The 27,414-nt window shown below is 48.2% G+C and overlaps 2 protein-coding genes and 1 non-coding gene across 3 annotated transcripts in view; 2 read left to right on the plus strand and 1 right to left on the minus strand.

The window, feature by feature from the left end:
* Nucleotides 1–27,414, plus strand: part of LOC135911998 (glycosyltransferase 25 family member-like) — an 873,389-nt gene that overhangs the window by 648,302 nt on the left and 197,673 nt on the right. The window lies entirely within an intron of this gene.
* LOC135912000 (glycosyltransferase 25 family member-like) overlaps nt 1–27,414 on the plus strand; it is a 571,330-nt gene that overhangs the window by 268,625 nt on the left and 275,291 nt on the right. The gene's annotated exons all lie outside the window — the stretch shown is intronic.
* On the minus strand, nt 9,592–9,664 carry TRNAT-CGU (transfer RNA threonine (anticodon CGU)). Its single transcript has one exon. It is a non-coding gene; the product is annotated as a tRNA-Thr (tRNA).

The raw sequence follows: 27,414 nt of genomic DNA on the forward strand, positions 1-27,414 counted from the left end.
CCTGAAAAACGCTTCGCGTAACATCGATTCCCACACTGCGTGTGATCTGCACAATTTACTTCTTTGACAACCTTGTTACTATGCTGTCCAACAGTAGCCGCGTGGTGGCTCAGCGATACCACTATCATTTATCACGACAAAGTAAAATTCTTCATAACTTCTAGCAGCTTGAGGCACCGACGCAATTTTCTCTTTCTTACCCGAGTGTCAAGAATTTATCGGTCACAGCATAACATTCTACGACCTCTCTTACTCATATTGTCTATTTGCACATTTTTTAATGAGCAGCTTTCTTCCGAGTTCGAGACACTTTTTCCTACATGTCCTACACTTTTTCCTACGCCACGGACACATGTTTCCACAAAAGGCATATATAACACCCTTTCGCGCGGGCGAGCCATGAAGTGCATTGAGACGTTTGGCTCGTTTCGGTTCGCAGTTGCGCTAGGAGAACCCGCGACGCATCAGAAACACCACGAGTGCAACATGACACTATGGATCACCGCTGAAAAGTTAAACAAATAACACATATATGATGTATTGCATGTAAATATGTTTATATCATATACAACCTGTGTATAATTCACGGCAAATAAAACCATTTCTTCCTGGAACATGCTGCTCTTTAATACCAATATTTATACCTCGAAAACCGCACTTCATATGCACACACACAGTTGGTCTATCTGCCAATCACACCCAGAATGGTTCGCTGTATACGTAAATGCCAATTGGAGTTCAGTCTGCATGTCTTTTTGCTATTTCCGCGCATTCCACGTTTATTATTTCTCTTAACAGTCGCAAGTTCGATTAGCTTTTGGGTTTCATATAATCAGTAAAGTGCTCACGTTGCAGTCGACTTTACATACTACCTTGGCTTCATTTCGCTACGCATATGTGCGACCGTATTAATCACGTGTTATTCACCATCATCAGAACAAATCATTTTAGAATACTGACCTCACAAGCCGTCGCAGTAGAGGGCTAAGAAGGCATTGTAGCTGTTCTTACAGACAACAGATCTGCGCGAGCGACTCCGGCACTGACAAGTACTATCTTTCTACGTCCCCCTCCTTCACTCCTCATGGTAGGGTAGCAAACCGGATTTGCCTTCATTAGCCAACCTCCCTGCCTTCCCTTTATTTCCTGTTGCTTTCTTGTCCATGAACATGTGCTCAGCAAGCAGCATGACAAGGGAACTATTACTTCAAGCAGCAGTCGCTCTTCCGGATGGTCGGCGATCGATTTCTCGTTGTCGCGGCCTGTTTGCGGCAACCGGCATGCAAGAAATAAGCTTATGTGCGTGCGCGCGCGCGCGTGTGTGTTGGATTGAATTCTGGGATTTTGCGTGCCAAAACCACAATTTCATTATAAGACACGCCGCAGCTGGGGACTCCAGATTAATTTTGACCACCAGGGGATCTTCAACGTGCCTCCAATTCACGGGACACGGGCGTTATTGGGCCCCCATCGAAATGCGGCCGCCGCGGGCGGGATCTGTTCCCGCGGCCTCGGGCTTAGCAGCGCAACACCATAGCCGCTAAGCCACGTGCCGCGGCGGTTTTGCGTGCGTGCGTGCGCGTGCGTGCGTGCGTGTGCGTGCGTGCGTGCATGCGGGCGTGCGGTGGGGGACATCAGTTCGTGGCAAAATTCCATGGTTCTCACATATGCATGTTACTTATTCATGGTGAAGAGAGAGAGAGAGAGAGAGAGACAAAAGGGAAGGAAAGGCAGGGATGTTAGCCAGTGTAAAATTTGTAGCACGCAGAATAGACAAGGACGCAGAGAAGGTGGACACACAAGTGCTTACTCACAACTGTTTATTTTTGGAAAGAAAACATATAAGGACCAGTTATCTGCACTGAGCATGTGCAAAACGAATCATCAATGTTTATAAAAACAGATTACAAAGATTCAAGCAGTATATTCAAAAATACAAATTCTTTGTCAGTGGTAGCAACCGATGATTGACTGATGGTACGTGTTATGTAATGATGTAACGTGTTACTTGTGAAAGCAGCTTCGATATTTACGGGGGAAAATACATCGCGGTGTTATCCCGTCTTTTTTTAGCTCATGGAAGTGCAGCTTTACTGCTGGTGGCTGACCACAGGCGAGGCATATCTTTTGCGCACGGCACTGATTGTCGTCCAAGGATCGCTCGTGATTCGCTGTGTCCCCGTTTCCTCTTACCGGGCGTGTGCTGGTTGGTATCCACCGAATTGGGTTCTTCCTTGGGCATGTTTGCTGTAAGTTCTGGGCCATTTCATGAATGTCTTCAACAATCAATAAGTACATTCTTTGTGGGCGAGAGCAGGAGTTGTATGCTTCTTTTAGCTCGATGTAAGTGTAACAGTTTTTCTTAACGTTGTAGTCTTTGTAATTTTTTTGTGTCCACCTATAGCTGCTAAGAGCACGGCTGCCAACTACCCTGATTTTTTTATATTACGATAAAACAAATCAGTCGTTGTCGCCGTTGACTCTTGACGGTGCCTCCTTTCCACTTGGTCTGAGATCGAAACAACCATAACAAATTTAAATTCTTGCAAGAGGTAATATTTAAGTAAATACCGACAGTGTGGGTAAACGTCGCCTCGAAAAATACGTCTGAAGTACATAAGCTTGTTTCAGACACACGAATGCGACTCGTTGACATCCATGCCTTCTTTCTTATCGCTCATTCGCTCCCTCACTCACTCACTTACTCACGAATGAGACACAATCTCTTTACCAATGACGAACTTAAGTGCGCAGAATGGCGTCATTTACGTAACGCTATGCAATTCTCTATAGTGTTCTCCGAGGTGGCTTAACATTAACCGCATTATTCTGCTGTCGCACACCACATGGGCCTCCGTATTTGTAATATTCATAGCTGAAGGGACGCTAAGCACATAGGAACAACATCCCCGAATCTAGTTTCTTTTTCCCCTCTTTTTGTGGCTCTCTGATGCCGTCTAACTTTCGGCCATCGCGGCGTATAGAAAATCGTTGAAAAATCGTATAGAAAGCGTCCTTCATAAAGCGCCGTTTCCAAGTTAAAAGCATTTCCGTGTATTGCCCAAATGCATTTAGTGTTTTTCTTAACGTCGCTTCCATTCTTTTCTCTTTTTATTGAATTACATGTGTGCGCATTTTTGTGCGCTTACTTGTAAGTCTGCGTTTTCCTTGCTTACACATTTCCCTTCTAGCCATGCAAGCAGATACCCGCTGCCACAATACGGCAGCTATTTTCGGAGGGCTGATGGATGTGTCGTTCTCTTGATTGCGAAACATAAAACAGGCTAGGAAAAAAGCGTGATAGAAATGGGTCCGTGTGCAAGTATAAATCACAGCGGTGGCGGCACTTCGCCTGATCTCGCGCTTGTTCCCACATACCCCTTCGAAACGCTATCGAAGTCTTGATGACGCGCAAAGTTGTCGGACCTTTCCTTGACCTCAAAGCCTTCCGCTGGAATTGCACTGCGTTCCACTACCACAGCTTTCGATCGCCAAAGAAAATTAAGCCGTCCTATTGTCGCCAGGTTTGCAAAGTTTAAGGTGAAATATACAAAATTTCCAGCCATATCAAAACTGAAAACAGTCGGCTTTGATGTTTCGGAGGATTACTCCATTTCCATTGGCACATCTCGCAAAAACTGACCGAATTTGGGAAAGCCGTCGGTCAACACTTTTCCGTTCGGTGCATAAGCTTTCTATTACAAAAAAAAAATGTTATATCTTCGTGTAGTGTTTGCGAAGTTGATGCGCATGCAGAATAATCTTTTCAAAAATGTGAAACTGCATTTTTAGTCATGATACGTCTTCGTCATAACAAACACGGAAAACCATTGCCTCTGCTAGCGAAACTTTTCTTTTTTGAAACATCCGTAGCCTTGTGAACAATCGTGATGACCTATCTTCATTTATCTACAGATGCAATGCTGATGTAGTTTTTCTAACGGAAACGTGGTTATCTTCGAAGGTATCTAACGCCGAAATTATTGAATATGAAGAAGATTTCAAGCTCTACTGACGTGACCGCGGCAATAGAACAGGAGGTGGCGTCCTCATCGCCGTGTCAGATAACCTTGCGTATTTTGATAACCCTATTATCTGCAGTTTTAAATGGGTGTTTTGCATGTATTAAACTCAACTATTTGTTGAAAAAACTTAGACAAGTAATCAGTCATAGTGGCATGATTCTTTGTGCCTGTTACCGGTCGCCAACCGCACCTTAGTCATTTTGTGCTGAGCTTAATGGCGCACTTAATAACATTCTTGTCAGGTATCCTTATTCTCCAATCTTCCTATAGTGGGTGATTTTCATTTTCCGAAAATAACGTATTCTGGAATGTAACCAGTACCTACCAATACATCGTGTTCGGCAGCTGATTTTGAAAATTTATGTTGCGACTAATTTTGCGCAACTGAATATTGAACCCAACCAATTTACGTCATCGACTGCTACCAGAATTGACCTTGTCTTCACAAATTCTCCCCACCTTGTTACCTCTTTAATCACGTCGCCTAGCGGATGTGATCACTGTTTCATCAATTTTATACTTGAGGGCAATGTTAAGTGTGTTCCCAATAAACCAAAACATGTACGGGATTATTCTAAAGCCGATTTTATTTCTATTGACAAAGAGCAGTCACATTTTATTGATGATTACTTGTCTAAGTTTTTTCAACAAATAGTTGAGTTTAATTGATCCATATCTAAGAGCAGAGTGAGATATCTAATTAACCAATACGTGCCATTGCGAGTCATTTCTTGCAAACATCGTTCGGTCTGGTTAAGTACCTCTATAAAACGCCCTATGAATAAAAAAAAAAGAAAGCGTACGTTTCGCAAAGCTAAGCGATCTAACAATCCTAAGTTGTGGCTTAAGTCCCACCACGCAGGTCTAATATTTAGGAATGCGATAAGTGAAGCGAAGGATTTCTTTTTTTCAATAGAATTCTTCCATCATTACTTATAGAAAATTATAAAAGGTTTTGCAACATTAGGGGGCATAACGCAATAAAGTTGAAGAATAGGGACGGTGTCCTTGTTCCGCATTCACAATGTTGTTCACTGTTAAAGGAAAGGTTTGCCATTTTCCCATTCGTTAACTATTCATCGCTATGAGTATATTATAATCAAATGCCGGCCGATGGATCATGTGCTCATAGATTCTGTTGATGTGCTGCACCTAACCAACAACTTGAAATTACCTTATTCCGAGCTGTCGGTATTAAGTCGAAATTTTTGAAGAACACTGCAATGTATAGTTCCATAATATTAAAAGTGCTTTTTTCACAGTCCATTGCTTCTGGGCAGTCCAGGCGACTGGAAGGGGGGAAAGGTGGCACAGTTATTCGAATCTGGTGACGCTCATTCTTCTCCTAACTACAGACCCATATCACTAACTAGCATCCCTTGCAAGTTCTTCAAATAAATAATCTACTCAAGTTTAGCTAACTTCTTCGAGTATAATGCATTTTTTACGGCTACACAGCATGCGTTTCGTAACGTATTTTCATTTGAAATGCCATTAACCTGTTCTACTAATGAATCATTCGTTGCTCTCGAAAACGTGTGTTTCATCGATTGTATATTCCCAACTATTCAGAAAGAATTTGACCTTGTCTCTCACACACTACTATCTTTAAAATTGAACAAGTTAAACGTCTATCCCAATATTATTGCCTGAATTGAAAACGTTCCTTTTAATAGAAGGCAATATGTTACAGCTAACGAGTTTGATTCGCCTTCATGTCCAGTTACTTCTGACGTGCCGCAGGATTCTATCCTCGGGCCCCTTCTATTTTATTGCGATAGCAATTATATGCAAACTACAGCCGCATTTCTGCCGTTGGTGTCGCCGGGATGTTCCGTATAAAGTCCAAGGGCGACAACTTCGTCGCCACACGCCGTATGCGACAGCGTGGGAGGGTGAGCCGACGATGGCAGCTCATCCTCGCGCGCGTAAGGGGGGAAAGTGGGCAGCAAGCGCGCCGTCTAACACTAATCATCGATTGCTCCTTGGAACAGCACACACACAAACAATTTCTATACCGCACAAAACAGGCGTCATCTCCGACTTGCTCTCGTGGCAACGACAACAAGGGCGTTCGCCATCTTCTCCTAGATTACCCAAGACACGCTATGCATAGAAGACAATTAGAAATAGAACTATACACACAACTGATACCCGCCGAACTTTCACGGTAGTTGCTCGGAACTTGCACATCAAAAACAGCACAGTGAAAAGCATTGCACGCACAGGAACATTCCTTTGAAAAAAACAGGTACATTTAAACGTGCACGTACTATAATTACCCCATTGGGTATACCATTATGTAAACGCAACTCACTTCTACCATGCGTATGTATATGCGCTTCACTAGTACTTATGTGAATGAATGGATGGATTCTGTGCTTTTACTTTCCAAAACCACGATTTGATTATCAAGAACGCCGTGGTAGGAGGCTCGAGATTAATTTTGACCACCAGGGGATCTTTAACGAGCTCCAAATGCACTGGACATGGGCGTTTTTCCGTTTCGCCGCCATCCAAATGCGGCCACCGCGCCCGGTATTTGATCCCGCGACCTCGCGCTTAGCAGCGCGACGCCATAGCCGCTAAGCCACCGCGGCGGCTGCTACTATTCTTGTGGCGCTTGTCTAATACACATATCATATTCATAATTGCGTGCTTGTGTGATGAGTGAAGCCTGGCTTTGACTATTTTTCTTTTTTTGTTGTTGTCTCTGTATGTGTATTATGTCATCTGTTTATTTTTCTTCATCCGTACGCCTGTTCATCGTGGACCGCATCGCTGCCTCGGGTGCGCATTCGGAACTCATCATACGCTTCTGTGCCGGGGCTGATATTAGGGAAAACACGACGAAGGCGGGAGATGGAAATTCCAGCCGATGAGCAAATCGAGAACAAGGTAAAAGCGGCAGCCAACGTTTCGACAAGTGGACTTGTCTTTCCAGGCGACATATGATTTCCTCGGCATAGTATATAGGTAGAGTTTTTCTAAAGGGGAGAGAGGGTAAAGCGGGTAGGTGAGGCAACGACCGTAGGTGTGCTAGCGGCGAGCGCGTAGAATTGAGAATAAAGGAGTGTTGTGCACAAGGCCGGTGACACGGCCGTGTCAGCCGGCGTGTTAACGGCGTGCTCAGCACCCCTCTATTACCTGCTTCGCTGGTGGTTTTGGGCTATCGTGTCTCTGAAAGAGATAAAAGAAGGAGCGGTATAAACCGGTGCTCTTGAAAACAAACATATAAATGAAATGGAAGAGATAAACAAATAAAAGGGGAAAAAAGGAGAGAAAGAAATAAACACTAAGCTACCAAACTAAGTGTTGTTGCCTATAGACTGAAATTTAGCATAGCGAATAGACTCTAAAACTCCCTTTGAAACGTTTGTGCCTATTGGTTGCAATGTCTTGATCAGGTATGATTCTCTGTATTTTCTTTCTCATTCAGAACGGAAATTTGACTGTAAGATGTAGGGTTTATGTTCATCAAAGTTATGAGCTGGTTGGTTGAAATGCTCGGCGACGGCTTTGCGAAGCTCTTTAGGTGTGTCCGCGCGATGTCCGTTTAATCTGACGTTCATTGATTGTCCCGCTTCACCAACATATTGTTTCTTACAGAAGGAACATTCAAGTATAGAAATCACGTCCGAACTTGTGCAAGTGAAGCTAGTTTTGACTTCGTGTGTATAACTATTTGCTGTGCTCTTAATTTTAATGCCACTTTGAAGGTGCCTCCAGGTTTTGCACCTGGAGCGACGACATGCTTTCATTACGGGGGAATGATATTGGCTGACTTTTGCGTGCACTACCATGTCTTTAAGGTTTCTGTTGCGGCGATAGGTAACCCTTGGTACATCCGGGAACGCTTTTCTCAGACGCTAGTTACTTGATAATATCGTGTGATGTTTTCGTAGTATGTTGTTTATGTTTGGGCGTGCATTAGAATATCTTGTTATAAAGGCTGGCGGACTGTCAGATTCTGGTGTAGGCTCTTTCTTAGCTAATTCCAACTATCTCTCCAATCTTGACGCGACATCATAAACTCTATCCAGAGCAACTTGTGTAAGGTCATTTAGGTGGTGGATATAATCGTTGTCTTCCGTGCAGATTCTTCTTATTTGTTTCGCTTGTCCGACAAAAATTCCTTGCTTGCAGTAGCGTGGGTGATGACTGTTGTAGTCTAAATATTGCTGGCTATCCGTAAACTTCCGCTGAAGTGTCGTTCTGAGTTTTCCGTTTCATATGGGCTTTCACCTTTTATATGGGCTAAGGCACTGTATGAGCGACGAAAATTACACAAAAATAATGCTTATTAACCTGTAAAAATGAAAAAAAAAAATAAACAATTTTTTTGTGATGGGAGGTTACACTAAGCGCGAGATTTAAAAAAGAAAGCGAATCATTTAAAAGTTTGAACGCACAAACCCTCAGTACAAACTAAAAAAAAAGTTAGAAGATAAAATATATGTTTGAACGCATATACATATAAGTGCTTTGAAGCAAGATTACACAATAAAAAAAATCGCACACCATAAGACCTCTTTGCTTGATTGATTGTTACTACTTACACTCCGCGATTCCAGCGCCACAGCGATTAAACAGAATATTTTCTTAGATTCACTCAACGTCCGCCGCCCTTGCCGTTGCACTTCTAACACGGTTTGATAAGTACGCTCATAACACGAGACCTTATTCCATACCAAAGAAGCCCCTCCGCGATGATACATCTAGCTGGAAGCGTATCTTTTGGAATAATCGATCGTTTTATCTATCTGCATTGCCTCGTGCCGTAATACGTTCGAGTAATCCTCCGTAGCATACTGCGTCCATTTCGTATTGCTAGATGTTCTGCGACAACCTGTACCAACATTTAAGCTATTAAAATAATCTGCCATCGTCCAACCGGTCGTTGGTCCGAATGAGTGCGAATAGAAATGGGCTAAGGGTTCCCGCATCCCCGCTAAGTTAACTTAAGGGGGGATTTGGGTAAGGGGTTGTGAAGCAGTCAAAGGCCCTCCTCTGACTGCTTGCGGTGAGAGGACGCCAAAGTGAAGGATGAGTCGCTATTTTTCAAATGAGTTCGTGGCACAGGCAGCGGAGCGCCAAGCAAGAAATAGAGGACCTACCAGGTTTCTTTAAACCCACTCTCCACTCGATCAGCTGTGCACGAGAAATCGCCTTTGTTTTGTAGATATGCCTTGGAAACTCACTAGCTACAATTCCTAGATTGAAACATATGCCGTAACGTAACTAATCAAAAAGAGAAAAAAGCGTAACGATGTTAATTCATAAATTATTCACGTTGATCTCGCGCAGAAGCAATCACCCCCTCATCGAGTAATTTAGATCAAGTGTTACAATCGGGCTATGTGCCACAGCCAATAACAATTGGTGCAGCTAAAAATACTATATATATATATATAAACGAGAAGAAAGGGGGTTAACCGAGGGGCCCGATTTTTATTCGTCACATCACAAGAAGCCAACAACACCAAGGACAACATAGGGGAAATTACTTATGCTTAATACAGAATCCATAAATTAATGGAAATGAAAGTGGATGAAAAAAACAACTTGCCGCAGGTGGGGAACGATCCCACAACCTTCGCATTACGCGTGCGATGCTCTACCAATTTAGCTACCGCGGCGCCGTTACCCCATCCACTTTCTTACGTATTTATGTTTCCTAGTAGAACCCTGGGAGTATTAGCCAGCGCCACCACGCACAAACCTTCGCAGCGGATGTGGAGCATCCATCACGCAAGAAGATCACGTTCTCGTGACGTCTGCGGCAGAAAGGAGCACCGACTCCCGGGAATTACAAAAGCGACAGGTGAAAACAGCTGCAGCGTATAAACAGCTTTCATGTTGAGCAGCTAAAGCAATCCGAATAAATTGCTTCGGAATAAACATATACTTTAAGCAAAAGAGGTAAACTTTGGGATACTAACAGACATTTCATTCATACAAAACAGGGATGGTTGTAGTTTAGATTTTTCGAAACAAACATATTTGTGCATGCGCGTTTGCTGCTACGTTATATAGATCCTTAATGCGAAATTTGCTTATGTATCGAAGTGTTTGGAGATACAAATGTAGAGTATCGTATCGCATGCAATAATATCGGTAGTATCTTGTATGTGTGTCTCAAATATTTGTTGCCCTAGTATCTCGTATCGTATCATGATGCAATTGCAAAATATCTTTGTCCAGCCCTGTATATAGTTAGTGGAGTGCTCGCCCTCTTTATGCGTTGTTTCGCGGCTGAGATGTGGTCGATCGCAGCAATTTACGCAGGTCATTTGTCTCACCAGTTATACGACCGACCACGTTGCGAATAAGCGCCGGGGCATGGCCTTCTTTGATCGATGTAGTTTCCGCGCCCACACAAAGTGGGCACTGTAATGGACTGCCGCACGCGACGTGCCGGCAAGCGTTCAACGCAACCCAAGTACTTTCTACGCAATGCATTGCAGCACCGAGGGCGTCTATGCAACACAGTACGAGGGCGGGCACTTGTGTTATAATAGCTTACGGGGTTTCTGGTCTCAAAGCCTATAGGGGTATTACTCAAGTTCGCGCGTGCGCACCTGACCCTTCTCTGGATTGCACAGCGCCGGCCGAGCGGCAGTCGCTCGCTAGCACTTTCGCAGCAGCCCTAACAGTCAGAGTTGTGAACCCTAACCCGCGGTTCGCAGTGAATTGTGACCACGGCGGGTTCAGGCCAGGGGCACAGGGTGAGTCTCTTAAGGTGTTTGTCCACCTTAGAGCACAATACCAACTATACAACAACAGCAAACACCAATACAAAACAAAACCACAGCGGCGGATCGTTCCGCACGTCTGAGGCGAAAGAAACCGCACAATGTTGGAACCACAAAAGAAGCTGATAAGAGTTCAGCTCACCCAGAGTGGATCCGCGCTCGGGCCCTGGGGCGGACAGTCGCTCACGAAGGCCGAGCGCAGCAGGGGGACGGCGTGCGGTGGTCTGAGCGGCTGAATTGAGATGCAGGCAGTCGCAAGCTCCTCAGCTGAAAGACAAAGATGCAACGAGGGAATAGCGCTTCTCCGCGAGCGGCGGAGAGGGAGTCTCCCCGGTTCCAAGAATGGGAAAGGAAGGAACGAGGTACCTCGGCTGGGGCGTCGCGGCCAGAGAAGTGGTTCTTGAAGAGAAAAGGAAAGGTTGACGCTATTTTCTGCAGCCCTTGCGGCATCACGTCTCAGCGTCAACAGGGGTGGGGGAATAGAGGGAGCAAAGGAGATAGGAGAGTAGGTGGTTAAAGTGTCGTCATGGCAGTGGCTGAGCAGTCCGGCAGGAAGGGCCTAATGGGTCCGGCAGGAATGGTCATTTGGTGAAAGGCCAGGGGGAGAAGATCCGACAGGAGCCAGTTGGTTGGGGCAGATCGAGTAGCCTGGAGTGGTTTGGATAGCCGTGAGACTATCCGTCTTTGCGAAAAATCCTAGTCTCGCCGAAAGCCCCGACGAGTCGAGGTACTCGACGAAGCTTAGGAGGGCTGGTAGCTCGTTGCGACCAGGGAAGAGGATGTCTTCCTGCCGTGCAGAAGGAAGACCCAGGCTTCAGAACTCTTGCAGGATGCGGCCACGCTGCTGCAGGTAAGTAGGGCAGGCCAGCAGGATGTATTCCACGGTCCCGGGTTCCCTACAGGAGACGCCGGCTGGAGAGGCGATGAGGCCATGCCGGTGGCGGCGAGCGCCGTCCAACAGCAGCCAATCCTCAGTCGCAGAAGGATTCCCTGTGTGCGAGGCCGCCCTGTGGAAGTGGTCGCGGAGGGCGACCCAAGGGCATCCGCTTGTCCGTATGGCAGGCCAGCAGATAGCGTCGAAGCCTGTGGCTTGTGAAATCATTGGCTGTCACTGCCAGGCTGGGCGGGACCACGTAGTGGTGGGCACGCTTTGCCAGTGCATCAGCTTTCTCGTTGCCCGGTGTCCCTACGTGGGCTGGAAGCCAGTGCAGGGACACTGAGCAGACCGCCTCATGGAGCGCCATCAGCCTTGTCGAGAGCAGGGCGACCCCTGGCCCTTTCTGGCCTCTGCAGGCAGTCCACAGCCAGGTGGAGGCCTGCTACCTTTGCCGCTGTTGACGTCTCATGGTCGGGGAGGCGACACTGCCTGCTCTTCCGCAAGGCGGGCACGACGCAGGCCGCAGTCGACGAGCCTGTGTCCGGCATCACCGAGCCGTCAACGTAGATCTGCAGGTGTCATCCGTGGTCCTCATGCAGGAGGGAAGCAGCCGTCTGCTGAAGGACAAGTTGGGGTGCGCCGTTTGGAAACGCCGGGCAGCTCTGTGGTGATGGGTATGTGTGGTCTCTGTGGAGGAGGCAGCTGCGCGTTGTTCGCTGGAGGCCTCCCAATCACCTCCTCATACAGCCCACAGAGTCTGCCCTTCTGTGAATGGGGCCGCGAGCGCAGTCGGGACAGCAGGGCACTGCCGTCTGGGCCATGCTGGAGGCGGTCAACATGGTGTAGCCCCTGTTGCAGAAGGAGGAGAGACAGGGGCCATGCTCCTGTCTCGGCCAAGGTTGCAGCGACTTGGGAGCTGCGAGGAGCGCCCAGGCAGAGCCTAATCGCGGCCCGATGCTGCAGCTCTGGCTTCTTGAGACGGGCAGGTGGTAGCGCCACGAGTGGGAGGGCGTACCGCAGATGTGAGGTGGCTGCTACATCGTACAGCCGCAGAGCCCACCCAGTGGTACAGCCCTGTCCTCGGGCAAGAAGCTGGGAGACTGCCTTGCGAATCCGGAGGACTTGGACTGCAGGGTCTTGACAGCAGGCAGCCAGGACAGCCGGTGATCAATGCGCAGCCCCAGGTATGCCACTGCCGTGCTCCAGGGTAACTGGACGCTTTCCAGGTGCAGCCGGGCAGCTGTGCGGCCGGCGGCTGCTCTTGGGTGGAGCAGCATGGCCTCCGTCTTCCTTGCCGAGATGGCAAGGCCACTGCTGCACAGGTAAGCAGCGGCGGTGTCGAGGGCTCTTTGAAGGGCCGAGCGCGCGCTGCGGTGGCTGTGTGGTGGACTTCGCACCCACAGGGCGATGTCGTCCGCGTAGATGGAGGCCTTCATGGAGTAGTGGGGGTCGATAGGCACGGCAGCAGGAAGCCGCGCCAGGGCCAGGTTGAACAGGAAAGGGCTCACCACTGACCCCTTTGGGGCGCCCGCTGCCACCGGCCGAGGGGGGCTCCTCGATCGGCCCACTCGTACCCTGAGGGTTCGTTCCTCTAGGAACGACGAGATGAACCGCCGCAGGTTCCCGTTGATGCCAAGTAGGTCCAGGGCCTGCTGAACGACTGGATGGGGCAGGCCGTCGAAGCCCCCCTTGATGTCGATAAGCACCAGGAGCACAGTGTCACCGCAGGCCTTGGCCTCTTCCAGTGGGAAGGCCACATCCGCGATGGAGTCCACGGTGCATGGGCACCGCCGGAACCCCGTCTACTCGTCGGCCAGGAAGCCATGGGCACGGGCCACCCAGTCAGTCGGACCAGAGCAATGGCCTCCATCACCTTGCAAGTGGCGGAGGTGAGGGAGACAGGCCGGTAGGAGCTCACGTTTCCAGCCGGCTTTCCGGCCTTCAGGATGGGGGCCACGATGGCTGTGCGCCATGGCTCCGGCACCTGCCCTTACCGCCAGATGTCGTTGTAGCAGTCGAGCAGGTGCTGCTGCCCGCTGGCGGCCAGGTTGCGGAAGATTTGGGTCGTCACTCCGTCGGCTCCTGGTGCGCTGTGGCGCTTCCCCCTCTTCAGGTCCACTTGGAGCTCGTGCAGCGTCAGCGGGTCCTGGCAGATAGCCGTAACCTGGCTCAATGTCCACCCGGGTGGTGGTTGTGCAGGCAGCTAGGCAGGCTGACGGAAGGCTGTCCTACCGGCAGGATGGCTGCAGTGCATAATACAGCCGGCGCGAACTGGTCGGCAAGGAGCTCCGCAAGGGACAAGCCAAGCCATCTTCGCTGTTGCCCAGGGTGATGGCCACGGCAAGGACAGGTTGTAGGCTTGCTCTCCTGCCAGTGAGGGGTTTGAGCCATCTCCAAGCCAGGGGTCCCCCGGACTCCTCGATGGTGGAACAGAGGCTCCTCCAGCTCTGGCTGGAGGAGCCTCGCTGCAGACGCCGGCTGCATCGGACGCCGGCTGCAGACGCCAGGCCCGGCTGGCGTCTGCAGCCGGCGTCCGCGCGTCTGTACTCGGTCCAATGCTCTGCCTTGCCCGTCCGGATAGCTCTGCGCTCCATACGACGCCTGGAGGCGCGGAAGTTGAGCAGGTGAACGTCCGGAGCGGGGGTATCTTGTGGGGCAGAGCACTGAATGGTGGCAGCCTGAGCACAATCCGCGATGGCGTTCAGAAAGTCACGGCCATCGTCCAACTTGCTGCAGTGCTTTCGGAACAGGGACCAGTCTGTGACGTGTAGTTCTTGACCTAGGCGTTATCCCAGGCCCGGGGCTGATCACGATAGGGAAGTGGTCAGACCCACATGTGTCCGGAGTTGTCGCCCAGGAGTAGGAGCACTGCTCGGTGGTGAAGGAGAGGTCGATGGCCGTGCGAGTTCCGCGGCGGACGTAGGTGGGCTCCCCGCTGTTCAAGATCAGCAGGCCAGCTCGGCTGATGGCGTCTGTGAGGTCCTTGCCTCGGCAGCTGCAGCTGCGGCTTCCCCAATCCCCAATCAACACAGCTCGCCGTGCCGTCGCCGCAGCGAGTTTACATTGGAATTGGATTGGAATTACAGCGATTGGAATGAGCGCCCTAATGAAGTGATGGCAGCTTCTAGTTTTGAAAATGCTATTGAGAGCCATATTCTTTGATTGTTCTGTTATTCATCTCTGCACATACGCTACTTTTTTCTGTTTTGTTAGTTAGTTACTTTGTCACTCACTTTGTTTTGTACTTTGTTAGTTTCTATTCCGCTTTTGCGAATTTCAGTGCTTAAACTATGTTGTATTTACTGATGTATTCTTTTGATGTTGCTGTATATGTTTCCATTGTGCCCACCTGTATTTTAACCCCCCTGCGATAATGCCGTACAGGCGATGGAGGTATACCGAATAAATAAATAAATAAATAAATTCCACTGGAGCACCCTCGGGCGTTGGCGGCGGGACCTCGATGGGTTGCTAGCCATGCTGGTGTTGAGCGGATGGCACTCCTCCCGCCTGGAGGCAGAGGGCTCGGAGTGGGCTATCAGTAGGCAGAATCTTTCCGATGGCCTTCAGTATCAGCTGCAGGCTCGCAATTAGCTGGCCGTGGGGGTCTGGACAGGCCTGCGGTAGTGGTATGGCTGGTGCCTCCGTGGTTGTCGTGGTGGCTTGAGATGGTCCGGCTCGGAGCGTCCGTGGGGCTTCTTTGGGTGGCTGGCCAGGAGGGAGCATCGCTGACTGGTACATTCGTGAGCGGCTGGTTAGGGCCTGTGCATACGAGAGTTGTGTAGAGGTCTTCGCCTGCTGTGTCTCTTCCCGCACAGAGGCCCGGATGGCACGGCGAGAGAGGGGAGTAGGGGCGGTCGCCATGATGGTTGCCACCCTGCGTTCTTCCTGCTACCTGGGGCAGTCAGGAGTATTAGCAGGTTGATTGCCACCACAATTATTACAGTGGGCGGCATTTGGGCAGCTTTCTCCTCGCTCGTGCGACCTCCCATAGTGCAGGCAGCTGGTAGGTCTGTCGCAGGTTACAGCCACGTGCCCATAGTGGCCACATTGCTGGCACTGCAGTGGACGCGTTCTTCCGGGTCTCACCCGGAACTGGAGCTTGTATATGGACACGTGCTAGGGAGGGACCGGGCTGCTAAAGCGGACCGTCGCCTTGTTGCCAGAGCGGGTCGCAGACAGGATAGAGACACTGTACTCGATCGCCTGTGCTAAAAAGCGGGCACGTCCTGTGCTACCGGGGCTTAGCGGAAAGGCGAGAACTAGGAGTCGGATTCCTGATTAATAAGAATATAGCTGGTAACATACAGGAATTCTATAGCATTAACGAGAGGGCGGCAGGTCTTGTTGTGAACCTTAATAAGAGGTACAAATTGAAGGTCGTACAGGTGTACGCCCCTACATCCAGTCATGATGACGAGAAAGTCGAAAGCTTCTATGAAGACGTGGAATCGTTGATGGGCAAGGTCAAAACAAAATACACTGTACTGATGGGCGACTTCAATGCCAAAGTAGGCAAGAAGCAGGCTGGAGACAAGGCAGCGGGGGAATATGGCATAGGCACTAGGAATAGCAGGGGAGAGTTATCAGTAGACTTTGCAGAACAGACTAAGATGCGGATAATGAATACCTTCTTCCGCAAGCGGGATAACCGAAAGTAGACGTGGAGGAGCCCGAATGACGAGACTAGAAATGAAATAGACTTTATACTCTGCGCTAACCCTGGCATCATACAAGATGTGGACGTGCTCGGCAAGGTGCGCTGCAGCGACCATAGGAGGGTAAAAACTCGAATTAGCCTAGACTTGAGGAGGGAGGGTAAGAAACTGGTACATAAGGAGCCGATCAATGAGTTAGCGGTAAGAGGGAAAATAGAGGAATTCCGGATCAAGCTACAGAACAGGTATTCGGCTTTAACACAGGAAGAGGACCTTAGTGTTGAAGCAATAAACGACAATATTATGGGCATCATTAAGGAGTCTGCAATAAGTGTCGGTGGCAACTCCGTTAGACAGGATACCAGTAAGCTATCGCAGGAGACGAAAGATCTGATCAAGAAACGCCAATGTATGAAAGCCTCTAACCCTACAGCTAGAATAAAACTGGCAGAACTTTCCAAGTTAATCAACAAGCGTAAGACAGCTGACATAAGGAAGTATAATATGGATAGAATTGAACATGCTCTCAGGAACGGAGGAAGCCTAAAAGCAGTTAAGAAGAAACTAGGAATAGGCAAGAATCAGATATATGCGTTGAGAGACAAAGCCGGCAATATCATTACTCATATGAATGAGATTGTTCAAGTGGCTGAGGAGTTCTATAGAGATTTATACAGTACCAGTGGCACCCACGATGATAATGGAAGAGGGAATAGTCCAGAGGAATTTGAAATCCCACAACTAACGCCGGAAGAAGTAAAGAAAGCCTTGGGAGCTATGCAAAGGGGAAAGGGAGCTGGCGAGGATCAGGTAACAGCAGATTTGTTGAAGTATGGTGGGAAGATTGATCTAGAAAAACTGGCCACCCTGTATACGCAATGCCTCATGACTTCGAGCGTACCGAAATCTTGGAAAAACGCTAACATAATCCTAACATTATAGACCGATCATCTTACTGTCTGTTGCTGTTAAGAATGGCGAGCTGCAAGGCAAGATTGCCACCCAGTTACGACTGGGGGACAAGACGCGCATCCCCCACTCTCCGTCGCTGCAGCTAGGAGGCGTTCGAAGAAGCGGCCTTTGTGCTGAAAACCGCCTCCATCCACCAGCCCCATCGTCATTGTGACGGAACGAGTTCGGTGGGCGAACAATGGTTCCGGAGCTCTCCAGCGCGGACCTTATCTGATACGCATGAACAAGCTGCCGCGGGAAAGCCGTTTTTGGTGCTTAGCTGTTAGATATGGGGCTGTTTCCTGAGGCTACTTCGAGTTCCCCCGGACCACATCGAATCGCAGCACATTCCAGAGGAGCGCTCGAGCCAACAAGTTCACGTGCAAACAAGTTCGTACGCCGCCGGTGGAGCTATTCAATGCTTGAGTTTTCCAGAAAACGAAGGGATAGCCCGGCATTGTTGCAAGGAAAGTGGGTCCCGAAACAAGACGGCTGCGATGTACCGGGAAGGCCTGGCAGCGTCGCCCCACCTGGCTTTTGTGACGGCGATCAAGCAAGGGGGACCAAGCGGCGACTCTCTCCGCCTGGTGTGGCACCGCGGCACGGGCGCCAACCATTGGCCGAAAATGGCGTCATCTCAGCGGACTCTCCTATTGGTCAAACGTGACGCGACTTCCAGTGCTCGAAGGGTTTATAAGAAGCATTCCAGAGATACCAGAGCATTCTAGAGCATTCCCTGATTGACCTCTCTCGAACTTCTTGCCGCGGGCCGCAGCGTCCGAGTTGCTGCCGGCCCGTAATGACTGTACGACTGTTACTTGACTCTCACCTCCTTGTAAATAATGTAAAATAAATCCTCCCAAGTTTGTTTTCATCCCGAAGTCCGTCCTCCAATCCCTACATTGCCTACAAGGTGTTTACTAAGGTAATTGCAAATAGAATCAGGAACACCTCAGACTTCCGTCAACTAAAGGACCAGGCAGGATTCCGTAAAGGCTACTCAACAATAGACTATATTCACACTATCAATCAGGTGATAGAAAAATGTGCGGAATATAACCAACCCTCATATATAGCTCTCATTGATTACGAAAGCGTTTGGTTCTGTCGAAACATCAGGAGTCATGGAGGCATTGCGGAATCAGGGTGTAGACGAGCCGTATGTAAAAATACTGAAAGATATCTATAGCGGCTCCACAGCCACCGTAGTCCTTCATAAAGAACGCAACAAAATCCCAATAAAGAAAGGTGTCAGGCAGGGAGACACGATCTCTCCAATGCTATTCACAGCGTCTTTACAGGAGGTATTCAGAGACCTGGATTGGGAAGAATTGGGGTAAGAGTTAATGGAGAATACCTTAGTAACTTGAGATTGGTTGACGATATTGCCTTGCTTAGTAACTCAGGGGACCAACTGCAACGCATGCTCACTGACCTGGAGAGGCAAAGCAAAAGGGTGGGTCTAAAAATTAATCTGCAGAAAACTAAAGTCAAGTTTAACAGTCTCGCAAGAGAGCAACAGTTTATGATAGGTAGCGAGGCACTGGAAATGGTAAGGGAATACATCTACTTAGGGCAGGTAGTGACCGCGGATCCGGATCATGAGATTAAAATAATCAGAAAAATAAGAATTGGCTGGGGTGCGTTTGGCAGGCATTTTCAGATCAGGAACAGCAGGTTGCCATTATCCCTCAAGAGAAAAGTGTACAACAGCTGTGTCTTACCAGTACTCACGTACGGGGCAGAAACTTGGACGCTTACGAAAAGGGTTCTACTTAAATTGAGGACGACGCAACGAGCTATGGAACCAAGAATGATAGGTGTAACCTTAAGGGATAAGAAAAGAGCAGATTGGGCGAGGGAACGAACGCGAGTTCAAGATATGGTATGAATATGAATGAATGGTAATGTTCATACTGGGGGCTACCCAGTATGAAGCTGCCCCCTTAACAAAGTAACAGAAAATAGAGCGCAGTTTTCTTACCCTTTGCTTGTATAAGTGTATTCCAGCATTCCTGCGTGCTTTCGCGGTAAGCGTGCGGCAAACCACTTCTGCGCTAGCCGACGCTCACTTTGTCGCGCTGCCTTACTTTACCGCGAGCAACGAGCGATCTGTTGAACTCCTAGTGCGAAAACCAGACGCACATTATATATGTGCTCGGAAAGACGAGCGCAAGCGCGTAGCGAGCCGCGTCAATCCAATTCAGAGTACAGAAAAGGGGAAGCGTTTCCTTGTGGCCTAACGCGAAACGTAATAAATTACAAATTAGTTTAATACTTCAGTAAAACTAGTTCTTGGGCTAGTTGGTCACTTATTGCAGGCATAACAGCAGCGCCAAAAAAAACACACATACACTGAAGAAAGGAACACTGACAGACACGGACAACCGCAGCTATGCACATACAGTGTACATTTTGTAAACTTTAAAATAATTACGAATCACAGTAATGTGATTAATGAAATTGTACTAAGTGCATTTATTTTAAACCTTTCTCGTGCATGTAATGCACTCGGCGGAACAACAAATAAGTGAAAGAAGGCACCGACCATGTAATGACGGTATGATTGCGTGAGCGCGAGTTTGTCGACCGCGCATAAGGCAGCGCCCAAGGGATATGGTAGCTAGCGGAAGCGAACCTCGATAAACCAATGAAATTGGATGGGTGCCGAGGGACAAGCTTTGTCCTGGTACCATTAGTTCTTTCATCTTGGGGTGTCGCCAGAGGACGTGCAGATGGCGAGTTTCCCCAAACTCGGCGCATCCTGCACAACACCCAAGCTCGATCGTTGCGCGTCGTAGGGGGCTGCGAAAAATACGATGGCGATTTTCGTAGCATGCGATTAAAATTACCCTTCCGCTGCGATGAAACTGTGAAGCTACCTTGATTCTTAAGCGTGAATGCCGCCTAATCGTTTTATTGCGATAGCAATTATGTAAAAGCTCCAGGCAAACTTTCGCCGTCGCCGTGATGTTCCAGATAAAGTCCAAGTTTCAGTTTCAGTTTATGCTTCATTCCAAAAAAAAAACAATGGGTAAAGAAAAAAATTGTGCGCGGACAATGATCGGCTGCGCGGACAATGAGGGCAAGCATGCGAAGGTGAGGCGAGTCATCCGTGGCGGGGGCCAAGGTTGAAGGCGGGCCAAGATACGCAGCATAGTTGAAATGGGGAAGGGAGGGGCAGCACGAAGCCTTGGTTCCCCGCTTGCTGCGCTCCTCGCCATCGCGCTCATCGAGTGAGTCTGTTCACGTTTGTTTGTACGCGCGTGATGCCATGCTTGTTTATTTAGTAAGCGAATGCTTGCTGAAATTTATACGGCCTATATAAAGCTACTTGGTGTAATTATCGAATAATTTGCTATCGCTATTAATTATTAAGATCTTGCTCGTGCTAATAATGCTTCGCCCTTTCGGGCGATCGAGACTGCGAACTTCTTGCGTCATCGTCTTCCTTCCTGGCGCATTCGGCGCTTCATCCGAGATTGAGACTCCAACACCAGCTGCTGCACGGAGAATCTCGGCGGCTCTCTCGTGCGGCCATTCGGTCGGCGGCGACTCGGCCGGGAGCCGTTCGTAAGCTACGCACGCATGACTTCTTTTCCTTTTTTTTTTGCGCATTGTGATGGAAATGCTAGTGAAAGACGGCACATCTGATGGGTCTGTGATGGGTGACGAGATTACTTTGTTTTAAGAAATAACGGCTAATCCTCAGCGCAGTTTGCACGACCATCGATCATGTTAATTTGAATAATACAGGCGTACAGTAATGTACCGGGCATATCGAGACGTTATTGCGCGCCTTAGTTTTGTGGAAAGCAAACTGTGGTATCGTTTGCCCACTGCTGTCGATTCTGATCCTTCGACGTAGCACCAGCTGTGCTTACTCGCGACCGAATTGCTATATGGCTATGTGCTCGCTTCCTCAAACATGCGTTGTCGCTCGTCAGCTGTAGTTTCGCCGCTGTCTTTTGTAGCTAAAACACTGTTCTCAGATGAAGACTCCAACACCAGCTGCTGCACGGAGAAACCCGGCGGCTCTGACGTGCGGCCATTCAGTCGGCGGCGACTCGGCCGGGAACCGTTTGTAAGCTACGCACGCAAGACTTTTTTTTTCTTTTCTTTTTTGCGCATTGTGATGGAAATGCACGACAACGACGCCACATATGTGAAACAGTTCTGTTTGAAGGTTGCACTGCATGCAGCTGCCCGGGGTGGTATTAAGGAACGATCACGTTCGGCGATCTCGCGTTTTCGAAATAGAATGATGAAGTATGACAATGATTGCAGGAAGAATGGATGTATGTTTACAATAAATATCTATAATACAGAGCTGTTTTCTTAAAACTCGGAGTCTATAGCTGCCGTGTTACCATAGTGGCGATGACAAAGTAACGAAGTTGGGGCTACTAGTAATTGAGGCGCACGGACGTTAGAAGCTTCTAATCTTTTCTTATTTGCTAAGTGCAGGTGAAGTTACGGTAGTTCTGTCACATTGCTGGAAAATATCCATTACAAAGGCACAAAGAGCGCTCGCTGCAAAGCAGCTTCCCCAAACTTTTAGATTATCAATAAGAAATGAGAAAGGTAACTAGCAAACTAATAATTACCGAATTAAAGAAAAGGAAATATAACTTTACTTTTCCTGTGCTAATCAATGTAATTGTTTTTTTAGAATCAACGTTGAATGTCCGCGTCAGAACGTGTCAGTTTGGTTCGTCATCGCAAATTGCATGGAAACGATTAGCCTAGTTTACTTGTGCTTGCTGCCGTTCGATTAAAGAAATCCTAAGAATCCCACCTTACTGCATCTATACACACAAAAATATAGACGCCCGTATTCACAAATCAATTCTGGATTTATCTTCTCGCTTATTGAACTTTTCAGCTGCTGAAGGCGTTTCCCAAGCAAACCATTTACTTAACCGCGCGCTTTTCTCAAAGTTACTCTTTCAAAGTTGCAAAAAGAACATTTTAACACGAGAAAAGCAGAGAGGAATTCTAAGCCACCGCTGCCTTGAAGCTCGATTTACCTTGTGAGGCATGGCGACGACCGCTGCCCGTAGTGTATACTGCATTCGCTACCGACACATGATGCAATACAACCTACGGTTACGGAGCCAGCTTTCACGACCATGTTCGCGTGTGAAACTATCGAGCGCTTCCGCATCTTCGCTGCACGACATCCCACTGGACGATTGTTGCTAGGCAGACTGACGCTATTTTTGAAAGCAACTAGGAGAAAATATGTATCTGGGGGTTTTCCTCCGTATATAAAGAAAAAAAGCCTTATCATGATTTTGTGTTTAATATTCTTATAGGCTTCAGCTTTTCCGTTCCGCATACGTAAAGGTTTGTGCGCAGCTGCCTTCGTCGTCACGCACGAAATAAAACCACAGAAGGGCCTCACATGATCAAACGCAGGAAACAGCCGGCGCTAGCACCACGGGAACTAAACAGCCGCGAATAGCGCCAGGCATAGCGGTCGGAAGTGGCGCCTTCTCATTCGCTGGCTGTCACTGCCGCGCGTTCGGCCGTTTCCGGTGGCAGTGTTCGCCGTGCGAAAATATCTGGCCGGTCAGGGGCCCGCCTCGTTGTTTGCCAGCGGCGTTCTTTTGCATAGCAGTCACCTGAACGTGTTTGCGTAAGAATGTGGAATCTTACCACACAAAATGGGCTGTTTTTCGGCAATTTTATTCATCGTGAGCTCGCCATATGGTGCGTCCTCATCGAAGCGGATTTGCTGCAGCAATGCTACGCTACTTTTTTTTTTCGCGACAGTGTCTTTCTTCTCAGTCATGCTCTACTTCTGCGTGTTTTTCTTGCCTTGAGGATTTTTTTCGGTAGCGTTTTATATGTCATTTATATGTCGTTTTATATGTCAATTTCATCGCCACACCCGGAAGTGGAAGCGACGACGAGATCTCACGCAGCTTTGCGCGGATGATCTAATTTCTTGGTGGCGCTGCATTTCGACCCCTACTCGAGCAGTCATCTTTCCTCTCTGAACTTGCAATTCGCCTGAGCTTACGCGCCAGCGTGTATTTAAATGAGGAGTGGCCTGCGTCTTTAGGTGAACACGACAAGGCAGGTAATGACGGCGATTGCTTCCGTACTTTGTTTAACAATGCAAGGCAATAGAATGGAAATGAATAACCGTGCCAGACAGGTTTGAAAAGGCACTTGACATTTAGTTACCTAGATTTAGGCACACAATCACATGAGGAAAGAAACAAGAATGTTTTAATGTACGAAAAGTAGCATAACCAACACACAGTCGCAATATGGCAATATATACGACCCCTTTTCACATAAACCTTGAAGCACTCACAATTCTGTGCGACACTACAAGTACTCGTATTTAACAGTTATCAGTCGAGACAGCGTCGCAGCAGATTATCATTTAAAAAGCAATCCAACCTACCGATCTTCCTGCTTCCAGTGGGCTGAGAGCTTGAGTTTCGAAGAGTGGACAAACACTGCAGGACGTTTCCTTGCATAGCGCCCCGCTTTCATCGTGACGGCGGGACACAGCACGTCTGATGCAGCAACGTCGAGATGCACGATAACGCACACTCAGCCGTCACACCTTCCCATGCCAGTTAATACCGTGCGATAGCTCAGACAACATTTGAAAGGAAGCGCACGCATGAATTGAACAAACAGAAATCGATAAAGGGATCGCTGTGTTTCCCTAATTGGCTGCTCCACGTCTTTTGCCTGCCAGCTCGAAACAGAAAAACACGTTTTTGTGCCTCTGCATTCTACGGACGAAGCCAATCGTTGAAAGGGCTCGTAATTGGTCACGCACGACACAGATCGAAGTGATGCTTTCTGTGGAAGTGGGCGTGTCGTCAAATCTGTATTAATTGGTGGCGCCAGTGCCACCGGTAATTTTCCGCTAATTTATTGATTAGAAATGTGTGCGCTCGACCACTCAATTGTGATCGAGTTTCATTTCGCTGCGCCGGTGGTGTTTGACTGCCGAGTCCCGTTTTGCAGCTTGAACTTGTCAGCGCTTTGCCCGGCGTCCGTTCGCTGTTCACTGTATGCTAGGCGACTTCGAAGGATATGCGAACGCAGTCAAACAGAGGTAAAGGATTGAAAGTCTGCAGATATCCAGTGCAGCCGGTGCAGACGCAAAGTAGATCGCTAGGTGAGCTTAATACATGGTAGTCTATCGTGCAGTGCGAAAGCACGGACTAGAATAAATGCGGAAACACAGTTCCGTCGTGTACTGTGCACTAAATATATTTTGGATCATAGTAAACGCTTGTAAGCGCCAAACGATGGTGGAGAAAATAAACGAAATCGCATCCGTATGTGTAGTCTCCTTTCCTAACTTGCATTTCGTCTTTCCCTGCCGTTAAACGTACACCTCGGAAAGATAACACAACTCTCAAATGAATCTTTTGTGGCGGCTAGGTCACCGGATATACGTATCTCCCATGCGTTCGCAAATTTTTCCGTTTCTATCACAATTACTTTCTTGGTGAAATAGGGGATACAGCACCACGTTGCTTAACGTCTACCCAACACGCACAATATCCTTGCACGAGGTTCTATTTTCCTGCCTAAATGTTCTGTTTATCTTTTGCGAGAGACGCACTGCGGTGGTGGAGCAATAGAATACGTTCAACGTCAAGCATCGAAACCGCTAAGTATCAGACTCGTGAGCACGGGGTCATTCGCAGGGTTTCGCTGTTGCGGTTATTGAACATAGACCAGACATCTAGAGAAGCATCTTAGCTATAGAAATGCATTGAGGTTGCTCCGGCCAGCTACTCTGTGTAGATGAAAGGGAGAAGGGGAATGATGAGAGAGAGAGGGAGTGAGGATGTTGATCATAACGTGCGGGAAAGTACGTACACGTGTGATACGCATACATGTTCTCCACACACACGTCACCCATGTCACAATGCGCAGGCGTCTCTCATGTGCGTCTAGAACCTTGAGATGAGGCCACTCTCCGTTAGACCTGCCAAGAGCGCTCTCATTGCTCTTAGTGCACTCTGACTACTGTTCCTTGGCACTACAGGATCTTCTGCTCCGAAAGGGGTCTGTCATCCAAACGACGCAATGTGGCGCTGTCTGTCACTCTGTGCGGTAATCAAGGCAGTCGCAGAGGATGTGTGCGATTGTCTCTTAAGGGTCACATTCCTTGCAGTGGTGGTCATACTGTAGGCCTGGGTTATGAATATAACGTCGTGTGAAGTCTACACCGAGCTTGAGTCTGTGTAGTAAATTCGTATGGCTTAGCTTTACCTTGGGTGGAATCCTGAATGATAAGTCTCGGTCAAGCGTAAAAAGGTGATCTTGTCGAGAGGTGAGATTAGCCCACTGCAGTGTGTGGGCTCTCTATATTGCACAGAAGAGCAATGCTGCAAGATCGTGTCTTGAGAAAGCAATGGCTACGGAGTTGGCGTCCGTATGGGTAAGCTTTGCTTCTGTATCTGCCGACTCATTCTCACTGCTTCTGTATCTGCCGACTCAACAGCAGCAGCCGCAGCAGCAACAGCGGCGGCAGCAGCAGCAGCCGCAGCAGCAGATGCTGCTGCCGCCGCTGCCGCCGCCGCCGCCGCCGCTGCTGCTACTGCTGCAGTCGTCGTCGTCTTCGTCGTCGTTGTCGTCGGCCCTGCAAACTTCTTAATCTCATCCGCCCACCTAACTTTCCGCCGCCCCCTGCTACGTTTCCGTTCTCTTGGAATCCAGTTCGTAACCCTTAATGACCATCGGTTATCTTCCCTCCTCATTACGTGCCCTGCCCATGGCATTTCTTTTTCTTGATTTCAACTAAGATGTCATTAACTCGCGTTTGTTTCCTCACCCAATCTGCTCTCTTCTTATCCCCTTAACGTTACACCCATCATTCTTCTTTCCATAGCTCGTTGCGTCGTTCTCAATTTAAGTAGAACCCTTTTCGTAAGCTTCCTGGTTTCTGCCCCGCTGGTGAGTACAGGTGAGACACAGCTGTTATACACTTCTGTCTTGAGGGATAATGGCAATCTGCTGTTCATGATCTGAGAACGCCTGCTATACGCACCCCAGCTCATTTTTATTCTTCTGATTATTTCAGTCTCATGTTCCGGATGCGCGGTCACTACCTGCCCTAAGTAGACGTATTCCCTTACCACTTCCAGTGCCTCGCTACCTATTGTAAATTGCTGCTCTCTTCCGAGACTGTTTTAACGTTACTTTAGTTTTTTTCAGATTTAGACCCACGCTTCTACTTTGCCTGTCCAGGTCAGTAACCATGCATTGTGATTAGTCCCCTGAGTTACTAAGCAAGGCAATGTCATCAACGAATCGCAAGTTACTAAGGTATTCTCCGTTAACTCTTATCCCCAATTCTTCCCACTCCAGATCTCTGAATACCTCCCGTAAACACGCTGTGAATCGGATTGGAGAGATCGTATCTCCCTGCCTGACGCCATTATTTATTGGGATTTACTTGCTTTCATTATGGAGGACTACGGTGGCTGTGGAGCCGCTATAGATATCTTTCAGTATTTTTACATGCGGCTCGAATACACCCTGATTCCGTAATGCCTGCATGACTGCTGAGGTTTCGACAGAATCAAACGCTTTCTCGTAATCAATGAAAGCTATATATAAGGGTTGGTTATATTCCGTACATTTCTCTATCTCCTGATTGATAGTGTGAATATGGTCTATTGTTGAGTAACCTTTACGAAATTCTGCCTGGTCCTTTGGTTGACAGATGTCTAAGGTGTTCCTGATTCTATTCGCGATTACCTTAGTAAATACTTTGTAGGCAACGGACAGTAAGCTGATCGGTCTATAATTTTTCAAGTCCTTGGCGTCCCCTTTGTTATGGATTAAGATTAGGTTGGCGTTCTTCCAAGATTCCAAGATTCCGGTATGCTCGAGGTCATGAGGCATTGCGTATGCAGGGTGGCCAGTTTTTCTAGAACAATCTGCCCACCATGCTTCAACAAATCAGTGGTTACCTGATCCTCCCCAGCTGCCTTCCCCCTTTGCATAGCTCCCAAGGCTTTCTTTACTTCTTCCGGCGTTACTTGTGGGATTTCAAATTCCTGTGGACTATTCTCTCTTCCATTATCGTCGTGGGTGCCACTGGTACTGTATAAATCTCTATAGAACTCCTCAGCCACTTGAACGATATTATT

This window comes from Dermacentor albipictus, chromosome 1 (assembly GCF_038994185.2).
Source record: "Dermacentor albipictus isolate Rhodes 1998 colony chromosome 1, USDA_Dalb.pri_finalv2, whole genome shotgun sequence".
In the NCBI taxonomy this organism is placed as follows: Eukaryota; Metazoa; Arthropoda; class Arachnida; order Ixodida; family Ixodidae; genus Dermacentor; species Dermacentor albipictus.